The sequence below is a fragment of the Gossypium arboreum genome, chromosome 13 (genome assembly GCF_025698485.1).
Source record: "Gossypium arboreum isolate Shixiya-1 chromosome 13, ASM2569848v2, whole genome shotgun sequence".
NCBI lineage: Eukaryota > Viridiplantae > Streptophyta > Magnoliopsida > Malvales > Malvaceae > Gossypium > Gossypium arboreum.
Genome location: NC_069082.1, coordinates 59,310,349 through 59,319,383, shown reverse-complemented (window position 1 = coordinate 59,319,383; position 9,035 = coordinate 59,310,349). Strand labels below are relative to the sequence as shown.

Below are 9,035 nucleotides of genomic sequence, written 5' to 3'. Positions count from 1 at the left end.
TCATTACCAAGCATTTCTATTTCCATACCACTCAAGAACCATATCATAAGACCATATACACAAAATGATTATAATGCTATACATGCCATACTCAAAATATACAAGCCATATTATGCCAATATGGTATACGGATAGTGTGAGCGTGCCTCCGACCGTTTCCGATTTCCGAGCTGGCTTGTCAACACTACAAGGAATGAAAATGAGGGAGTAAGCATAAATGCTTAGTAAGTTCACATGCAAATAGCAAGTAACATAACCATATAAGCAAACATAAAACATCATTTGCATAATCATCACCAAGACATTCATATCACATTTTCATTTATCATCTTACCATATCGTTGTTATATCGAGTTTTCAACCCGAGGGTTAAGTACATACCTGTTCAAAGTATCCATTTCACAACACTTACCAATACGTCCCTTTCATCTTGAGTATTCCTCCATTTGAGTAGAACTTTACCCGTTGAACACATCGGAATATAATTCGGATACATGGAAAGTTTGCACATAAGTGCCACATGTGTAGCCAAGCTACCATGTAACCCGCCCATAAGTGAACTCGGACTCAACTCAAAAATCTCGGGTGTTCGCATCCATAAGTGAACTCGAACTCAGCTCAATGAGCTCGGATGCCTAGTTACATCTCTCGAACTCGGACTCAACTCAACGAGTTTGGACATTCGCATCCATAAGTGAACTCGGACTCAACTCAATGAGTTCGGATGCTCAGCCATCCTAGTGACATGTCACTTGTATCCTAATCTATTCCTAAGGTTCAAACGGGCTTTTTCCCTCGATCTCACATTTGTCATCTTCCGTGGAATATCGGAACCGATACTCGGTAGCAATTCATATTTATCAAGTAGTAAACATAATTTGCATATTACTCAACATAAACCACAAAGCATAATATTTCATGATAAAAAAATCAGCATATCATATAATTAACATCAATAACTTAAAAATAACAATTATGCTACATTATTTACATATGAACTTACCTCGTATGCGAAAATGGCTACTTTTACCATTTCGTCCACAACTTGGTATTTTCCCCATTTTAGCCCGAATTTTAGTTTTCCTTGCTCTATCATTTAAAATATAGTCTAATTAGGACTCACATTATTCAAATTGACCCAAAATCATATTTTGGAAAAATTACAATTTTGCCCCTAAACTTTTGCATATTTACACTTTTGCCCCAAAGATCGTAAATTAAACTTCAGCCTATTTTCTTATGTTTTATGACATTCTGATCATTTTTCCCTTCTATGGGAACATCAAATTCTCACTCTAACATGTACTTATGACTATTAGGTATTTTTACCGATTAAGCCCTTTTGCTAGTTTTTGCTTAAAACCGAGTAGCACAAGTTGTCTAACATAATTTAAAACCTCATATTCTATCATAAAACATAAAAATACACAAATTTCACCTATGGGTATTTTTCCAAATATAAACCCTAGGTTAAATTATTGCTAGCATAAGCTTAATCGAGCTACCGGGACTCCAAAAACGTAAAGAACTTGAAAAACGGGGCTAGAATGGACTTACAATTGAGCTTGGAAGCTTGAAAAACCCTAGCCATGGTTTCTCATTTCTATATTCGGCCATGGGGTTGAAGATGAGCAAAATTGGCTTTTAATTTTGTATTTTAATTCATTTTACCCCTAAATGACCAAAATGCCCTTACTACTAAACTTTCCAAAAATTCCATCCATGTCCAATTTTTGTCCATAGACTTAGAAATTGGTAAAATTCCTATTTAAGACCTCCTAATTAATATTTCAAAACAATTTCATACTAGAAACTTCTAGAATGCAAGTTTTACAAATTATTCGATTTAGTCCCTAATTTCAATTTAAGCACTTTATGCATAAAATTTCTTCACGAAATTTTCACACAATCATGCAATCATATCATAGACCTCAAAATAATCATAAAATAATTATTTCTATCTCATATTTTGTGGTCACGAAACCACTATTCCGACTAGGCCCAAAATCAAGAAATTACAGTGCTTGTAGGTCATAGGATAGGAAACATTTACATGGTGCATCTAGATTACTTACATGATTCAAATGTTTGCCTTATAGCCAGGAATGGAAATACTTCTTGGTTATGGTATAGGAAATTAGGGCATGCTAACATGAGCATATTGCATAAATTAGCTAAAAATGACTTAGTAAGAGGATTACCAAAAATTGATTTTGACTTAGATAAATTTTGTGATGCATGTACTAGAGGAAAAACATAAAAGAGTTTCTTTTAAACCTATTAATGATGTATCTACTAGTAGATTTTTACAATTAATTCACATTGATCTGTTTAGACCTATTAGAACAACTAGCTTGGGAGGAAAACAATATGCTTTTGTACTTGTAGATGACTACTTTAAATTTACTTAGGTTCTTTTCTTAAGTGCTAAAGATGAAGTTTTAAAGAAATTCATTAGATTTTCAAAAATTAATAAAAATGCAATAGGTTACTCTATCACTAGTATTAGCCATAATTTTTCAACACTTAGAACCCTTCAACAAAATGGAGTTATTAAGAGGAAAAATAAAACTTTAGAAGAAATGGCTGGAACCTTGATTTGTGAAAACATTTGCCAAGATAGTTTTGGGCGGAAGCCACAAACACCAGATGCTATATTATAAATCGAGTGCTTATTAGAACTATTTTAAAGAAAACTCCACATAAACATTTCAAAAATAAAAAGCCTAACATTAGTTATTTTCATCATTTTGGATGTAAGTGTTTTTTTTTTAAATAATGGAAAAAGAAAATCTTTGAAAATTTGATTCAAAAGTTGATGAAGGAATCTTTCTTAGTTATTCTTTAAATTCTAAAACTTATTGAGTCTTTAACAAAAGAACTTTAGTGGTTAAAGAATCTATACATGTTGTTTTCAATGATTCTAACCCTTTTCCTAGAATGAATTTTTGTTTTGATGATGATGTAGGAATTTTTAACAATGATGAAAAAATTGATCAATCATCAAGTAAAAATATATAAAAGCAAACTCAAGATGCTTTAAAGTAGCTTACTTTAGAGGAATGGTAAGTCAATCATCCAAGAGATTACAACTATGCAAAAGAGGGTAAGATTTTGGGAGATTTATCCAAATGGGTAACTATTAGATCTTCTATTAGAAATACATGTAATTATGTTGTATTTATCTCATGCATAGAAACTAAAAATGTCAAAGAATTATTAAATGATGAAAATTGGATATTAACTATGTAAGAAGTGTTAAATTAATTTGAAAGAAGTATGAACCCTAGTTGAAAGACCCTGTGATAAATATACTAAATGGGTTTTTAGGGACAAACTAGATGAAAGTGGTAACATAGTGAAAAACAAGGCTAGGCTTGTTGCTCAAGGTTACACTCAAGAGGAAGGAATAGATTATGATGAAACTTATGCTCCCGTAGCTAGAATAGAAGCCATTAGGATGCTTTTAGCCTTTGCATGTTTTAAATGATTTTAAACTATATCAAATGGATGTGAAAAGTGCTTTCATAAATGGTTTCATAAATGATGAATTGTATGTTCAACAACCACCCAGTTTTCAAAATTTAAAATTTGCAAACCATATTTTCAAACTTTCTAAAGCTTTAAATGATTTAAAACAAGCTCTTAGAGCTTTGTATGAAAGATTATGAAGTTTTCTTGTTGAAAAGGATTTTGTAAAGGGAATGTTGGCACAATAATTTTTATTAAAAGAAAACACAAAGATTTATTAGTAGTACAAATTTATGTAGATGATATTTTTTTGGTACAACTAATGATTCTCTTTGTGAATAATTTTCAAAGTTAATACAAGGTGAGTTTGGGATGAGCATGATGAGAGAACTAAATTTCTTTTCTGGACTACAAATCAAGCAATGGAAGGATGTCATCTTCATCCATCAAGCCAAGTATACAAGGGGGATGCTCAAGAAGTTTGGGATGGATATCCTCAAATCACAAGCTGCACCTGTAACATCCCAAAATAGGGCCTAGTCAGAATAGTGGTTTTGGGACCACAAATTAGACTTTGAAATATTTATTTTATGATTATTATGAGGTCTAGAATATGAAAATATGCATGTGTTAATGTTTCATGAAGAAATTCTATGAGTAAGGTGTCCAATTGGTAAATAAAGACCAAATTGAATAAATTGCAAAACTTGGATTTTAGAAGCAATTTGTTTGAAATTTCTTTAGATTATTAATTAGAAGGTTTTAAAGAGCAATTTTCCCAATTTTTAAGTTTTTGGACAAAAATAGGCATGTATGGATAAAATTTTAAACAAAGGGCATTTTTGTCATTTGGCTAATTAATGAAATAAAATGGGAAAATGAAGGCAAAAATCAGCTATTCTTCTCCCCCATCCAGCCGAATTTCTCAAGCACTCCATAGCTAGGGTTTTCAACATTTTCAAGCTCAATAGTAAGTGCTGCTAAGCCCTGTTTTTAATGTTCTTCGCATTTTTGAAATCTCGGTAGCTTACTCTCTCCATTTCTACCCATATTTTGAGTTACGATTCATGTTTGTAAAGTGACCCATGTGTGAAATATTTATTCTTTGATGTTTTATGTAGGAATATGAAAATTGTATGTGTGTTAAGCATCTTCTTCTAGGTGATTTTCATTAAAAACCCCTAAAAGGACCTTTTTGAAAAATGTGTAAAATATGCAGTACAAATGTGAAATAATGGAGAAATTTGGGCTTCCATAAGAGGAAATAACAATTGGCTAGGCTCGATTAAGGTAGAAATTCCATGCATTTTATTATACGAGCCTAGAGACTAAATTGTAAAAATGTGAAAGGCTAGGGGCAAAACGGTCATTTTGTTCGGGGGTGAAATGTAGGCTCAAAAAGAATAATGTGAGGTATTGATAATTCATTTTTATTGTTATAGACCCCGAGGAGCAAATTTCGGAGGTCAATCGAGGAAAACGAAAGGTTTTGGAATAACCGAAACACGAAACCGAGACGAATACCTGGTAAGTTTGAATAACTTTAAGTAAACTATTAATATGCCTAATTACATGTGTTATGAATGCATGATATTTAGTTATCAGCATGGCATGAAAATCCATGAAATATGTCAATAATAAGGATATGATAATAAATGTCCCGGTTGAAGTAAAAAGGGAAATTCGATGGATAAACCATGGCTTACATGACTTGAGATCCTGCATGTGTTGCGAAAAAGGATTTAGCCCGGATGGGTAATCCGTTGATCTCAAAGGTAGAAATGATCTAGCACGGACGGGTGTTCCTTGAGTGGTCGAGCCTCCCGAAGAATATGTGTGCATTATGGATTTAGCTCAGATGGGTAATCCGATTAGGGTCTGAATTTAGCTTGGACTGGTAATTTAGATCCGAGCTCATTGAGGGTGTTTGTCTCTATAAGGGATTTAGCCTAGACTGGTAATCCCGACTCCACCTTATGAGTTTACATTACGTGGGATTTAACCTGGACTAGTAATCCCGCCGTAAGAAGTGAGGTTCGCAGGAGTGCATGCATGAGATGATCGCTCTTATAACTTGACGGTGAATGGATAATCCATCGAGATTTTTTGACTAACTCAACGAGATTAATATGTGATACAAAAATGAAAACATTGAATGATGAGCTCATCTTAGATAAGTTACATGGTGTGATGTTATGTAACTAACTTGTTGATGGAGTGCATGTGGTAGGGAAACCATTTCATACTTTTGGTTTATTTGCCTAACATGGTTGCAAGCTAAACAAATCGGTAAGTTTATTTTCCAATTATTCAGGCTTACTAAGCATGTAAATGCTTACCCCTCTCTTTTCCCTGTCTTACAGAGCTCGTGGACTCATGAAGATTGAAAGACGATTGGAGAGTCAACACACTATCATCTTGTCTAGCTTTGGTATATAGATACTCTTATTTTGTTCAATGGCATGTATAGGGCTTTTGTTAATTTTGTAATATATGTCATTTGATTAGCCAATATGAAGGCTTATAGGGTGTACATGTCCACATGCATATGGCCATAGGATTTGGCTCATTTTGTTATAAGGTATGACCTACATAGTTGTGCATATTTTTGTTCTAATGTTATTGAGATGAATGAGCATGGCGTATCACAAGTAGATACACATGTAACATGACTGAGTCACATGGGATGACTAGATCATAATTGGCAATGATTTATAATAATGAGCCAATCTTGAATGTGTTATAAGGCATAGACATTCTTCATACAAGAGAAATAATCCTAGCATGTGTAAGACCGATGAAATAAGGTTTACATGCAATGAGGTTCATTGAGGTCATTTGAGAGTATAATTAGGCCTGGCTATATGTTATGAAAACCTATAAGTGATAACATATGTTAGAGGGTGACCAAAGGCTTGGAAAATAGCCTAACATGGTCCACACGGGTAGACACACGGGCGTGTGTCTTGATCGTGTGTGACTGATAAACCATAATTTATACATATTTTTACCCCATGCTTAACACATTTTATGGATGATTTTTCCTTAGATTTGGTGAATTCGATGCTCCTAATGCCTTAATTTCATGTTTTATACTTAGGAGAGCATAGGAGAGTGAAAGGAACGAGAAACGAGCCAAAAACAGAGAAAAATGGGCCGACATACAAAATCAACATGGCTTGGACTTCCTCACATGGGTAGACCACACGGCCGAGTCAATTTGGCAGAATCGAAGCACGACTCACACAGGTAGACCACACGGCCGTGCTTATTTAATAGGCTTGACCAGGGCTTGAAGTAATTGCACACGAGCGTGTCACACGGGTGTGCCCCTATCAGGCCTAAGCAGAGTCCTATTCAGAAAAGGCCACTTTTAAGGGATCTTAGGCTTTCCAAAGCCTATAAATACAATCTAGAAGAGGAGAAGAAGGGGACGGAGAGGAGGAAGCAAGGAATTGCTCAAGGAAAGTCGATCGATCCATCTCAAAAGCCGGATTCACCATCAAGACTGAAGATCTCCCTTCAAATTCCCTCAGGAGTTTTGGGTGCTCTTATGTTTTGTTATTTTTATTCTTCTGAGATGTTTTCTTTCATTAGTATGAACTAAAACCCCTAAATACCTAAGGGGAAAGAAACCCAAGACGGAGATTTTTATTATTATCTGAATTGTACGATAAATACTTGACTTGTTCTTAATTATGTGTTCTTAATTCTTGTTTTGATATTCTAGGATATTGATTCAAGTTAAGCTCTTATTCAGAGGAGGAATGGACCCTGTCTAAGAGTAAATTTCTCATAATTAAGCGGAGTTGGTTGTGCGGCTAGAGATAGGGTGACAAGATTTTTCCGGATTAGGGTGAAACCTAATAAGGGGATCCATAGATCGAGTTAATACAACCCTAGGGTGTTAATTAGAAAGAGATTTCAATTATTCAAACTAGGGTTAGACATTGTTAGTCTCGAGAGAGATAATAATATAACTTAGGGATCTCTACGGAACAAGTTGAATGAATAAATCATCTGATTCAGAGTCAAATAACAAGTGAAGTCTAGGTGGATTTTTCCTTAGGTATAGTCTTAATCAATCGAGTTTTCTAAAAAGTATTTTCCCCAAATTTATTTTCTGTGATTTCTTAGTTTAATTAATTAGTTAGCTAAACAAAACCCTTTTATTTTTTAGGCTAGATAATAAAAAGAAAGTTGATACTACTACTTTTAGTTCCTTTGGGTTCGATAATCCGGTCTTGCTAAAGCTATACACTGTTCGATAGGTACACTTGCCTTCATCATGATAATAGTTAGTTTCAAAAACAATTCATTATAAATATTTAAAACCTGCCACGAATATCACGTATCAAGTTTTTGGCACCGTTTCCAGGGAACTAAGATATTAGGAACACTCGATTTTTACTACTTTAGCCATTTACTTTTACTGCAATTTAAATTTTATTCTAATTTTTATTACTTATTCTTCTTTTTTCTTTTTTCTGGTAGGTTCTTATAGTTTATGACTAGAAGAAACCCGTCAGGACCATTACTTTTTGACAGTGAGATCGATCGAACAGTTCACAGAAACCAAAGAGTATTAAGGCGAAGCTTAAGATACACAGAGAACGAGCAATAGGACGATATTCAAACCACAACCAATGAGATGGCTGAAAATCAGGAAAACCTGATACCTCCTGCGATTGCTGTTAATCCAGTAAATCAGAATCCTGCTCTGCATACTATGTATGATTATGCTAAACCTTCTTTAACAGGAACTGAATCGAGCATAGTTCGACCTATTGTAGCTGCAAATACTTTTGAACTGAAACCTAATACAAATGAAATTATACAGCAATTTGTTCAGTTTGATGGTTTGTAGGACGAAGATCCCAACACTCACTTGGCAAACTTTTTGGAACTATTCGATACATTTAAAATTAATGGTGTTTCTGATGACACCATTCACCTTCGGTTATTCCCTTTTTCTTTGAGAAACAAAGCTAAACAGTGGTTGAATTCGTTACCACGGGGGTCAATCACTACTTGGGAACAAATGATCGAAAAGTTATTACTAAAATATTTTCCGTCGGCTAAAATGGCTAAATTACGTAATGATATTTCTTCTTTTGTGCAGATGGATTTAGAAACACTCTACGATGCATGGGAAAGATATAAGGACCTTTTCCGAAGATGCCCTCACCATGGGTTACCACTCTGGCTACAGGTTCAAACTTTTCATAATGGCTTGAATCCTTCGACTCGGCAAATGGTTGACGCAGCTCCTGGTGGAACCATCAATAATAAAACACCTAAAGATGCCTATGAATTTATAGAGGAGATGTCATTGAATAATTATCAGTGGCAAGCCATGAGGACAAAGCCAACGAAAACAGTTGGTGTTTATAACATCAATTCGGTCACCATGCTCTCTAATCAGGTAGAACTCTTGGATAAGAAAATTGATGGTTTTCTTAGTTCTTCACAGGTTCACCCAGTAATGCAGTACGCAGTAAATGGTGGTGGATCGAGCAATTTAGAATACCCACCTTATGGCCACAACATGGACAACGAGCAGT

At 34.5% G+C, this 9,035-nt stretch overlaps 1 non-coding gene across 1 annotated transcript; it reads right to left on the bottom strand.

Annotated features, from left to right (window-relative positions):
• Nucleotides 1–8,560: 8,560 nt before the first annotated feature.
• LOC128287646 (small nucleolar RNA R71) lies at nt 8,561–8,667 on the bottom strand. The gene has a single exon (XR_008278345.1). It is a non-coding gene; the product is annotated as a small nucleolar RNA R71 (small nucleolar RNA).
• Nucleotides 8,668–9,035: the final 368 nt, after the last annotated feature.